Source organism: Canis lupus, chromosome 3, assembly GCF_048164855.1.
Source record: "Canis lupus baileyi chromosome 3, mCanLup2.hap1, whole genome shotgun sequence".
NCBI classification, from domain to species: Eukaryota; Metazoa; Chordata; class Mammalia; order Carnivora; family Canidae; genus Canis; species Canis lupus.
Genome location: NC_132840.1, coordinates 17,392,372 through 17,405,430, shown reverse-complemented (window position 1 = coordinate 17,405,430; position 13,059 = coordinate 17,392,372). Strand labels below are relative to the sequence as shown.

The 13,059-nt window shown below is 40.8% G+C and overlaps 1 long non-coding RNA gene across 17 annotated transcripts in view; it reads left to right on the top strand.

The window, feature by feature from the left end:
* LOC140629701 (uncharacterized) overlaps positions 1 to 13,059 on the top strand; it is an 802,104-nt gene that overhangs the window by 382,160 nt on the left and 406,885 nt on the right. For 10 of the 17 annotated variants that reach the window (XR_012027527.1, XR_012027528.1, XR_012027522.1 and 7 more), the window contains one exon: positions 10,941 to 11,014. The exons of the other annotated variants lie outside the window; for them this stretch is intronic. This is a non-coding gene — a long non-coding RNA (uncharacterized lncRNA). The remainder of the gene's footprint in view (positions 1 to 10,940; positions 11,015 to 13,059) is intronic. 17 annotated transcript variants of the gene reach the window in all.

Sequence of the window (13,059 nt, the reverse complement as noted above, 5' to 3'; positions counted from 1 at the left end):
CAGAATTATGTCCATTAGATGCCACAGGCATGAGACAGGTTCCATTGGTCCCATTGGACAGATAAGGACATTGAGATTCAGAAGTAAGTTTCCAAACTCACAAAACCAGTGTGTTGAAGTGTTGGGGTTTGAAGGCAGATCTTTCTGGCTCAGGGTAGAGGTAGAGGCATAAGCTTTGGGGCCAGATTATCCACTTCTGAATCCTGATGCTGCCATGTAGCAACTGTGTGACCTTGAGCAAGTGACTTCCCCTCTCAGTGTCTCCATTTTCTCATCTGTAAAAAAAAACCTGGGGATGATAATAGTACTTATCTAATAGGGCTGTTTCAATGTATAAATGAATTATTACATGAGAAGAATATAAAATTGTGCCTGGCCACTTTGATTATTCAATACTTGAGTGACTTCTGCTGCACAAGAATGCCTGCACATCATGCCTGTGATTTGCTGCAATGGTGCCCTAGCTCATCTGTCTCCATGCAATCATCCTGGCACACCCTGGAAAGGTTAATATCTCTAAACTCCCTTTTTCTCAGGTCATTTGATAACATTGCTGTGGGGAAGAAACTTGACTGTTCCTCCATTGACTGTCTGTGCCCCATTTTCCCCATTAACTTCCCATTGTACTCCTTCCCCACTTTGCAACTGCTCCCTCTGCGTGCCTCTCCACTCCTACCTCTGGGTCTCAGCTCACCCTCCCTCCTGTCCACAGCCTGCCTAATCCTTTGAATTCCTCAAGTCCCCTCCCTAAGCCCCTCTCTAGTCCCAGAAATGGCTCTTGCACTGTGAACCCACAGAGATGTCAACCACTCAGCAGCTCCCAGAGCCCATACTGTTGGTGGTGCTCAGTCAGCGTTCCATGTTCATGAATTCCTGTCTCCCCTAACAGCAGGTGCAAGAGAGGATACCAGGGTAATCACATTGCACTGCCACCGTCTATTTACTTCTCTCTCATAGTGATGTGCAAAGGGTGCTGTGGTTCCAGAAATCCAGGAGACATGGAAGGTCACTGTGGGAAGAGAAGTCTGCATCTTGAAGGATCAGCTGAAGTTTGGCACATGGAAAAGTAAAACGAAGGAATTTTAGGCAGAGGGAAATGTTTGTGCAGCAGTATGAGGATCGACAGGGATGCAAAAGTCTGGGTTTTAACAGAAGGTAGAGGACACTATGAAGAGATGCTGACAGTTTTCAGTGGCCAGCGGCAGCAAACATGATCATTCTTCTTGACTTTCACCCCACCTCTCCCCTTCCCGTGTCTGTGGAATCTGGCTTCAGCCCTGAGCTGGGTTCTTCTTTCAGTTTGATAAATGCTTTCACTATTTTGCTTAATTGTCTCCTTCCAGTATTTATTAAACAGAAAGAAGATTAAATCCAATTAAATAAATGAAGCACCTTTTGACCAAGAAAGCATCATCCATTTGTGTTTGTGTTTGAAGCAAGGAATCCAGTGGGAGGGCTTTCACCATAAATGTCTACTCTGTGTTGGGTTGGAGAATGTGCTCTGCCTTTCTTCCAGAAGTCCTATAAATCCAGTTTCCCTTCTGGAATTGCCAAAGTACATGGTAAGGGGAAAATAACTAGCACTGTCTGGGTGTCCCCCAAATGCCAGAGGCTTGGCAAACATTAGCCAGGTAAGCTGTAGAATAATCCTGTGGGACAAGTGTTGCTTTCCTCATCTAATAAGTGAGAATAAGGAAGCTTGGAAAAATAGGGCACATTTCCGATTTTATAAACCCAGTGAATTGTGGTGAATAACAGAGGCCCTCAGGGCTCTTAGACATTTTGAGTGTGCACTAACCTGACCTTCAGCTGCTGGCACCAGCCTCCCTCCACTAGCTCACCTATAGGGAAGGCTCCTTTGCCTCTCTCTCTCCCCCCCGGCAGGAGAACTCCAGTGCTGCCTTCTCTTTTACACAAGCTCCCAGGGCCCCCAGGGGAGTGAGCTCCAGTTACCTACAGTGGTCACTATCTTGATAACTGATTCTTATTTTTCTACTTACACCCTTTCCTTCCCTGCCTCCCCTCCCAACTCTCCTACCAGCATGTCCAGGGATTACCTGCACCAAAATCCTTGTCTCAGGGACTGCCTCTGATATTTGCACAAAGATCTATCTGACTGTGAAACCTACAGCCTTCATGCTGCACCATGCTGTGGAGACCACTCGTGAAGGATTTCACTGGGACAGGAGAACAGTGGGATGGAGGAGCCCACTAGAGAAGTGACAAACAGATTTTACCTCAGGGGTCACCTATGAGTGATCAGTGGGGGCTCCCTGGAAGCTTCCTGGAGGATGAGTTTGAGACTGATAGGAGTAACATCTGGCTGGAGCGTGTGGTGGTGTCTGTGTGCCTGAGGGAGGGAAGAGGAGCAAACGTGATGGTATTTGCTTCCCGGCCCTTGCTGCTCCTTGTGTGCATGTTTGTGCTTCAGGCCCTTTCTGTGAGGAAGCCTACCAAAAGGAGACAGGGGTCCTGTACATGGCCACCTTGTGAGCTCTCAGAGTGAGCAGTAGTAAGATGGAACCAGCACAGAGTTGAACAGCAACTCAGAAACTCTGAGGTCCAGTGTTGATAAAAATGCTCATGGGACAAGTCACTTTTACCTATCTTCTCTCTTTGTGTGACTGAAGAGAACAACTGCTGGAATTTTTGCTGACAATTTCATCCCTGCCCACACACCATCAGTCCAGAATCTGAAGATTATAGTTTCTTTCATTGTATAGTGTCTTTCTCTTATTGAGGGATTAATTCTCACACTTTGGCAGGCATTTCTCTTTTAGGGGGCATATGTCTCCCTTCTAAGCTTCTTCTTTTGGTTAGCACACCCCAGTGTCTTTCAGATGATCTAGTTTCCCCCTGCTCTCTGTATATGCTCCAGGAGTGGCTCTGTGCTGTAGTCTGGCCAACTAGGGCATGGCATTTCTCAGTCCCTGTGATTGGTTTGAGGATGTTAGAACAGGATCCAAATTATAGACCTCTGGGTCATTGCTGGCCACCTGTGACTCTGGAGAGGGACAGATCTGCACTGTGGCTCCACCTTGCTCCTCAATGGTTCAATCCAGAGGAAGGAAAGTAAGGAAATTGTGAATAATTGAGTCTGGGAGTCAATATGTGATCCTGTTGGTCAAGCCAGGCCTGAAGCTGATAGTATTCTGAGGATTTTCATTGGAATGAGCCCAAATATTACCTTCTTATTTTAATATGTTTGGGTTAGACCTCCTATCTCTTGCAAACAAAAAAATATCTAATTTATGATAGAAGATTCTGCTGAGAGTAGCTACTATATTATGCTCATGTTGACTCTTATAATCCAGTGGACTTCTTTTTGGTTCAGAAAATAGGGCAAAGGGGCTCCCAAAATTAGAGCCACTCAGCTCACCCTACTACATACCCCTACGCACCGCTGTGCATGACTGGGCTCTTCCCTGCCCCAAACACAGAGAAAACTGACTTAAATGGCTTTTATATCTCAAGCAGTAGACATTTATTATGGCCATAAAATGATTTCCCAGAGACTCCAGCCAGGCATGAGGCTTTTGTGTTCTGAATTTACCAATTTGCTAAAATAATCATCTTCACATTTGCTGTTAATAATCTTGCTTCAGGCGGTTACAACCAAATGGTTGGTCACTTCCAGTAATGGCCAATTTTTCAGAGATTATTGCTAAAATGATTAGGCACATCGTGATTTCCCAGGGCACATGCTTTGGAGCTGCTCCATTAACAAATAAAAAGCCTTCTGGGCCGATTGAGAAAGTGGGGGGATGCTTATCTGAAAAGGTAAATATATGTCATAATATCTATTGTTTTTCCTTAGCTAAATCCTAACTTTATGTTTCTTCCTGCCCATTATTGGCTCATTATTTAGTCACTAGACAGACTGCTTCTTTGCTTGCTCTAACCTCTTCATTGTAGTTGATGGGCCTAGGAAACAATTTACAGTAAACCAGATGAATCAATAAGGAAATATCCATTCTTGAGGTCCTCAGATGAGCCAGGACCTGGCATAGAAATTTTGCACAATATCTCATTTAATTCTCACAGCAAATTACTAGTTTGTACACAGGAGGAGACTAAGGCCCAGAGAGATTAATTCATGTATTGCATATCATCCAGCTAGTAAATGCATGACTACATTTGAATCCAGTGTTCTTCCCACTGTACCAGGAAGCCTATTTTTTTCATTCAGCTCTACTCACCCAGCTCCCTGCTTATGCCAGGGCCAAACATGGCACCTGGCAGCCCATCCCCAAGGTGGAGACAGGTTAGGACACTGGTAAGCAGAGCATGGGGAACCACAGCAACAGCGGTCCTGGTTTGCATGTGGCTGCCTGGTTCACACCCAATGCCAGTGTTTCTGCTGCAAACCTTTGACTTTCAGCCCCAGCTCTTGCAGCTGGAGAAACAAGAAGGGGACTTTAGGGAGAGGATTTGGGGCAAAACTTGACCTGAGAAATACTCTTATCTTCCAACATAAAGGGAAGAAAGTGTCTTCTTATTGTACTTATTGTAGGCATTTTGTAGAAGGAATCCATAGATCCTCAGCTGAGAGAAAAAAAAAAAAATCACACCTTGATCCTCTCCTTTGACATTGCTTAAGTACATGCAGGATACAAATGTTAGCACATTAGGGAAAACATGAAAAGGCAGAGGCAGACATTCTTTGGTCTTTACAGACTGAATAAGAATTGGGAAAAGCTGGCCATTTTCTGTAATTAGGACGTTACCTCTGATACCAGGAAATGGCTATTCTAAGATTTTATTGTTTTAAGTAAACTCTACCCCCAATGTGGGGCTTAAACTCATGACCCTGAGGTCAAGGGCCACATGTCCTACCAACTGAGCCAGCCAGGTGCCCCAGGAAATGATCATTCTAAGACAGATCAATGTGAGCACTAGAAAGAGGTCTTTATATGACACAGAAGCTTGCTGATGAAAGAGGAAAAGACCTCATGTGGACAAGAGCAGACACATCTCTAGCCACACCTGGCAAATTGGTCAACCAACAAACAAAGACTTCAATAGCTAATAGCAGGGCTATTCTAGGTATTATATCTTTGCAATGTTTTAATATCTTTAATTTTTAAATTGTTTATTTTTTATAACAAAGCTATTACTTTTTTTCCTTCAAAAAGGAAGTGCAGAGCCTTTCTTAACCTGACAGAGCTTGTTCACCAAAAATCAACATTGTGGGAATCTGGCTGGCTCATTCAGTAGAGCATGTGACTCTTAATCTTAGGGTCATGAGTTCTAAAAACATGTTGGGGGTAGAGATTACAAAAAAAATCAACATTGAATGTCAACCTTCAATAGTATAATGGTAGAGGCATTTAAATGAAAGCCCTCAGGGTATGCATGCTGGACATATTGATACCTATGTTCAATCTTAGTAAAATGTACCACAGTTCATTCTATGAAGTGGACCAGTTGATCAACTCTGGCTGTTTAGAGAGATTATAGTTGCTCATAAATCATTGGTCAGAATTGTTCACATGGTGCTGACCTAACTGGAAGGGGATGAAAAGTAACCTTCAGTGCCTAGGAAGAACTGGATACAGATGAGTTCAAATGTGTCACCACTGGAACAAAGTAGTTGAAAGCCAGTATGTACCTTTCTTTGCTCTCTTCCCCTTCTGAGATGGCCTTGGAAATCATAAATTTCAGATGGCTCAGCTACAAAACGGTGGAGTTTCTGTTAGCCTGGATCCTTGAATGACAGTATGGAGCAGAGCTACTCATTGACATGCATTGGAGATCTTTGTGAAGTTAAACCACTAAAATTCCAAGATTAATTTGTTTCTGTAGTAAAACCTGGCCTCTTTCACTAAGGCAGATAAGCAATCAGAGGTGGAAGCTCAAAGAATCCGCATGTCTCACAAAGGAGGCATAACTGAAACAGATGGACTTTCTGGTATAATCAGTCCCTGTTCCAGTGACCATGTTTGACAGACCAGGAAACAGGTGCCCTCACAGAAAGGGATCCTCACAGACATGATTCCTTTATGAGGTAATAGCTTTTGGCAACTGCAGTAGGATTTAAAGCATGAGAAGAAGAAAAAGTATGTGCCATAATAGTGCTTCTGCTCCAGGATAACAAGGCAAATTATTTATAAGAATGAAGAGACAAAAGCATAAGAATTGAGGAAGCAGGCATAGAGGAAAGAGCTTCAACTGTACTTTGTACTTGTACCTTGGTGATTGGCTGGACATTAAAAGTGTTAGGCCTTGTCTTTTTCTATGAACCCTCAGTCAGAGTCATTCAAATTGGGCTGACATGGTGAATAAGTCTATACTAAGCCAGAAACAAACTGGATGACTAGGAAATATTTTCAAGGAGGGTTTCTCCAAGTGGGATTTTGCAACTGCCTGATGAAGAATTACTTAACAAATCAGAAACTCAAGGGCCAGAGCTGAGAAAGGTTTGCTTGAACAAGCTCAGTGGTAATACTATATCCACTACAGTTTGAAAATAACTAGCCAAAACCCTCCCCTCTGGCTATGATGTCATGCTTTGGCTCCTAGATCTACCATGAGTCTCTTGACTGGATTATTGGAAAGCAGTTTCCATTTCTCCTTTTCTCTTCAGCCATGAGAACTGCTAAATGAAGCTAGGAAAAATGATTATTACTACATGAAAAGACATTCTTCAAGTGGACGTGACTAGCCTCAGATGTGCTGGTTTGGGCCGTATCTCTGTTTTCCTTGTTTATGTAGTCAGATAAACCACATACCTTTCTGAGACCAGGTTCTCACCAATGTTTGGGTGGCTGAATTAGGATGAGTCACTGACTGCAGCTGGTGAAACTGTTTGGGGTTTGCATGCATCAAGGTTCACTACCTCTCCTTCACTGTGAACCTGCTTCCAAATCTTAGGCTGGGATTTGTCATGGGCTCCAACCACAGAGGAAAGCTCACCTTTTCTGTCCTTTGTGGAAGGTGGTATCTTTAGTTGTCACCTGATACATGCCAGAGACTCCGAGACAAGGTCTGAATTGATGTCTGGAGCTGGGTTTTGTGTCTGAATTAGGAGCTTCCCTGAGTAGGGTAGAGTTTGCCAAGTGAGTCACTACATTTTGTGTCATGATAGACTTTCAAAACTCAAATAAACCACTTGAGTGGAAAACCACTTTCCAAGAGATGGAAAACCTTTTCAGATTTTGTTCACCTCCTGGCATACAGTAAATAAAACTGACCTAAGTAAGATCACTGCAAACTACAAAGCCTGAACAAATTTTCAGGATTACCATTAAGTCAAGAAACTTTCTCATGAATTCTTATATTTGTTTTTGAAGTGAGATAGGGCAGGGATGATCCCCATTTTACAGATGAGGAAAAGGAGGTATGAAGGAAGCAAATGGTATGCTAAGGGTCAAATCTCTCGTAGTGGGGCAGATTCTGCTGATCTTCAATTCCAAGTACAATAATAGTGCATAATGGAAAAGTGAAGAGACTCAAACTTTGAATCCTGGCTCTGCCACTCCCTGGCTAACTAACTCCAGAGCATTTCCTTAATCTCTCTGGGTCCTCTGCTTCTTCTCTTAGGTAGTGACTATAGTATCTTTCTCATGGGTAATTCAGAAATTAAATAAGGCTATTTTAAAAGGACTCAGTATAGTAGACATTCAGTAAATTTAAGCACCTTTCTTCTTATCGTTCATGCATTCATTTCCATTCATTGCATATGCTCCAGTATCTACTATATCCCAGGAACTGTATTACGTCTAGAGAATGGAGGTATTGACAGAATGCACTTGGCCCTAGCCTCAGGGAACATATTGTTCATCTCCCACCATGTCAAGTCAGGAGCTGGAGAGCCCTGCATGAACATGTTCCTGAACCTTTGTAAGGACACCCTGCTCCCTTCTGCTCACCCTTCCTCCATGTCATGACCACCAGAGATATCCAGGCTGTTCTTCCTCCCCTTACTCTTCACACAGCTATCCCTACTTCTTCTTCATCCTTCTTGTCCATTCTGCTTCTTCAGAGCACTTGTCCCAGGCTTTATAATTACCTATTGATACATCTGTGTATTTGTGTGTCTTCTAACAGAAAGCCATGAATTCCGCACAGCACAGGTCCACACCTGTGACCTCTCACATGATCTAGAACACATTATGATCTCAATAGAAAGAGGAAAACATGAATGGATTATTGAATTGTGAATATATCCACAAACAGTTCTGCAAATAAATTCTATTTATGTATACAAGAAATAATAGTTTAGCATATCCTGGCTGGTTTTTTGACAAAAATAAACTTATGAGCTCATAATTCATTCATTCATTCACTCCTTCATTTAATCAATCAAAATTGTAATAGTTTATAGTCTAAGGAACCATAAATCTGGGTGGTGGATACTATTCACAGTGCTTTTACATCCGTTAACTTGCCAATGACAGATACACTAGACAATTTTGACTATTTCCCCACATTTGAGTACAGAAGCAGATACTTCTAGTAGATACTACCAGGGCTCACAGTGGGCCTTTACAAGCCCTCACTCTAAGCCGTAGAGACAACTGCTATATGTAAAAGTATTTGCTCAGCAGTGTTCTTGTGCCCAGCCTTCCTCCAACCTTAGGCATCCTCTTGACCCAGCAAACTTCCTCAGTCATGAGGATATCAGTGGTATATGAGTGAGTCTTGATTACCAGAATGTGTAGCATAGTGATGACGTTACTGGGATAGAGACAACTTTTTAAAAGTGGTTCCCACCTCCTTTCCCATTCATCTTTATTTCCAAGCATGCCAGTATGAGAGGAGAGATTTTCTCTTGGCCCCTTTGGAAATTTAGAAAACAAAGTTCTTGGTGTAGGTAGAAGTCCAGATTCTACCTTCAGCATCAGGCTATGACCCCTCTGCTTCCAACCAGAATACAGAGAGAAGCTTTACATATTTCCATTCTCAATTCATGTTCTTTCTCAGTGCCTCAGCACCCAGAACCTTATCTTAAAGATTTCTCTGCTCTGAACATCCCATCCCAACTCCTGTGTGCAGCTTCCTAGCTGACCACAAGTCATCATTTCTCATTCTTTGTGAAACTTCAATTTCCCTGAAACCTCCAAGCTTTTCTCTATCCTATCTACGAACTCAGTATTTTCCCCTTCCTATACAGCAATAATTTGCAACTAGGGTTGATTTTGCCCTTCAGGGGATTTGATAATATTTGGAGATATTTTTGGTTGTCACTAACTGGGGGAAGGCAGGTGGATGTGCTCCTGGCCTCTGATAGGTAGAGGTTAGGGATATCACTGACTATTCTCCAATGCACAGACCTGTGCCCTGCAACAAAGGATTATCTGGCTCCCGAAGTCAGTAGTACTGAAGTTGAGAAACCTTGTTGTAGAATGTTACCAGCATCCTTCCTGGCATTTTGAGGTCTCCTTAAAAATCTGACCATAATTGGCACACTCCCTAGCAAATCTACAAGTCCATTTCTTTTTTTTTTTTTTTAAGATTTTATTTATTCATGAGAGTCACAGAGAGAGGGGGGTGGGGGGCAGGCAGAGACACAGGCAGAGGGAGAAGCAGACTCCACACAGGAAGCCCAATGTGGGACTTCCAGGTCTCCAGGATCACGCCCTGGGCTGAAGGCAGCGCTAAACCGCTGAGCTACCTTGGCTGCCCTACAAGTCCATATCTTTTCAGTTCTCAGACGCTAGCTGGCATAGGGGAATCATGATGTGAATGAGAGTTCCTCAAGTTTGCCTCTATGTTTTCTTCTCTAGATGTGACAACACTACCTCAGATGGGGTAGCATGAGAATCCTGTAAGAAAATGAATATATTTTACTAGCCAGTACCATTCCACAAATGGGGTGTGATCAACGGGAGCTGTTCTTGCTGCATTGTTGCTATAGCCATTTTATCATTGTTGTTCTCTCCCCACGATACCTGCATTTGACCCCAGGTCTCTGCACAAGGGTATTTCCACTTCCTTCTTCTTTTCTTTCTGGTCATTGCCTTGGGAACCTTGATTACCCTTTTGATACCTTTTACCAACTCCAAACTTGGGGGGAAAAGTGAATTTAATTTCCTGTAGCTATTTGTTTCCTGTAGCTGTGAATACCTTTGGCTCAGACTCAAGCTTGAATCTGAAAGTTTCTGTTTGCAAATCATGAGTCACTTAGCAAAAGGACAGGGTAAACCTGTGACATTCCAGGACTCTTGATGATGATGGACCATGTCTCGGGCCAGGGACTCTGAGTATGGTGCTGCTCACCCGTCACAGACCTAACCAGTCTCCCAGTACTTGCAGCCCATTAGCACTTGACACATACCACCTTCTACCAGGAGGAAATGAGCAAAATTTTAGGATTCATGTTAAGCTCACCAAACACATGTTGTGGACACATTAGAACAATTTTTCAAAACTTTTTATTTCACGCAGGTTTACCAGATACATATCGCTGGCACCTCAGAGCCTTGTAAACGATATTTTACTGAAGTATTTTATATATTCTGAAAAGTACATAGATCATATGTGCACAGCTGAAAGACTTTTAAGCAAAAGAATATAACCATGTAGCTAATAACCCAGATCAGAAAAAAGACAGTTGTTAGCTCTCTAGAAGCCTCCTTTTGTCTCTATCAGTGACTTCCTCTCCAAAAGTCACCATAGTCCTGATTTCTATAAGGATAGATTAGTGTCACCTGTTTTTGAAATTTGTTTAACTGATATTATATGGGATGCACTTTTTCTTATTTACTTTTTTTTTTTTTGCTCAATATTTGAAGTTCAGCTCTGCTGATAGGCATAGCAGAAATTTATTTATTTTCACTATCATCTGTGATTAATTTGAAAGTATATAATATGACATATTTGTTCTATTCTTGATGGGCACTTGTTTTTTTTCTGGGGTTAACTTTTATGTAACGATCCCATGGACACTCTATTCACTGTCTCTTGGTACATATATATCCCCTTGCGTTTATAAACAGGTGTTTGGCTTGAGGAGACACTGCCACTTTCCCCAAAATGGTTGTATTAGTGGACTCTCCCAAGAGCAGTGCAGGTAAGTTCTAATTGCATGACATCTTTGCAGACTTTGACCATGTCCATTACATTTTTTTGTTTGTTTTAGCCATTCTGGTTGGCATGTAGTGGTATATCATGGTGGTTTTAGTTTGCCTTTCTCTGATGACTAATGGAATTGAACATCTTTTCACATAAATATTATTCATTGGTTGTCTTCTTTTGTGAAATGCCTATTCAAGTCTTTTGCTCACTTTTCTTTTGGGTTGTCAGTCTTTTTGATTTGTAGAATTTCATGATATATTCTGGGTAAGAGCTCTTTGATGGTTATAAATCTGTCAATGTAACTACCTCCTATTTCATCTGTCTATATATCTACCTACCTGCCTACCTACCTATCTACTATTATGCCACTCCATGTCTTATCCTTTTACTAAATTAATAGTGCCTTCGGATGAACAGATATTCTTTATTTTAAAGAAAGCCAATTTATGGATTATTTTCTCTAAGGGTATTGATATAGTGTCCAGTTTGCTACTTTCTTAAGATCATGAAGATATGCTTTTTTGTTATATTGTAGAAACTTGACTATTTTTTACATGTAGGTTGACAATCCACCTGGAATTGATACATATGGTGTGAGGTGGGAGTTAAAATTTGATTTTTTTGATTAATTGATTCAGTACCATTTATTAATAAACTATAATTTGCTTCATTATACTGCCATTATTTTATGTAACATAATATTTATATAACAAATCAAATGACCATGTATATATGACTCTGTTTCTAACTCTATTATATTTCATTGATCCATTTTCTTATTATTTTATCAATAACTATGTGGTGTTAATTATTATATGTTTAGGATTAGTCTTGATGTCTTGTAGAGTACATTTTAAAATTTTGTTCTTTTTTTAAGGATTATCCTGGATATTTTGGGTCCTTTACATTTCCATATAAATTACAGAGTCAGCTTGTCAATCTCCACAATCTCTTTGGGATTTTGACTGGGATTGTGTTGAATCTATAGGTCAGTTTGGGGAAAATTAATATCTTATCAACATATTTTTCATCCTTTTACTTTCAATATTTAATGATTCCTCCTATTATAGCTCTCTTTTAAGTAATGTGAAATATTTTTCAAGTTTGATAATCTTTATATTTTAATTTAGGTGCTTGAAAATCCATTCCATTTGTATTTAATTTAATTACTGACATATAATTACATTACAGTATATTTGAGTTTTAATTTGCTTTTTTGCTATTGGGTTTTTATTCTTCTTTCTTGTTCATGCTCTCTTTTCTTTCTTCCCTTCTTTGAGTTAATCAAATATTTCTTAATTTCCCATTCCCACAGGCTTGTCAGTTATACATTATTTTTACTTTAGTGATCACATGAGAAATTAAAGCATTAAACGTCATATACTGGTTAGAGTCTAATATAAAAAAGTATATTTATCAATTCTTAGAAAGCATGAAGAAGTTAGGACAGTTTAACTCCATTTATTCTCTCATACATGATGTGTTATTGTTGTCATTTATGTTGACATAAGATATTACTGTAATTTTATAAAGTTAGTATTATTTGAGAGTGATCTGTGTACTTGCCTTTTCCATTGTTTTTTACTCCTGTATGCATTTCTAATCTTCCATCTAGGTTTATATTTCTTCTACCTAAAACACTCCTTGCAGTTGTTCTGGTAGGGGTGAATTTTCTCAGTTTGTGTTTTCTGGAAATGTCTTTATTTTTTACTTCATATTTTAAAGATATTCTTGCTTGGGAAAGGATTCAAGGTTGGCCATTATTGCTTTATTTTAAAAAGTTTTTATTCATTCATTCATTCATTCATTCATTCGTCCCACATCGGGCTACCTCTAGAGGAGGGCTCTACCCCTCTAGAGGTAGCCCGATGTGGGACTCCATCCCAGAACTTGGGGACCATGCCCTGAGCCAAAAGGCAGACCCTCAACTGCTAAGCCACCCAGGTGTCTGTCTTGCTAGTTTTTTTTTAAATGATTTATTATTTCAAGCAGTGGGGAGGGGCAGAAGGAGAGGGAAAGTTTCAAGAAGACTCTGCACTG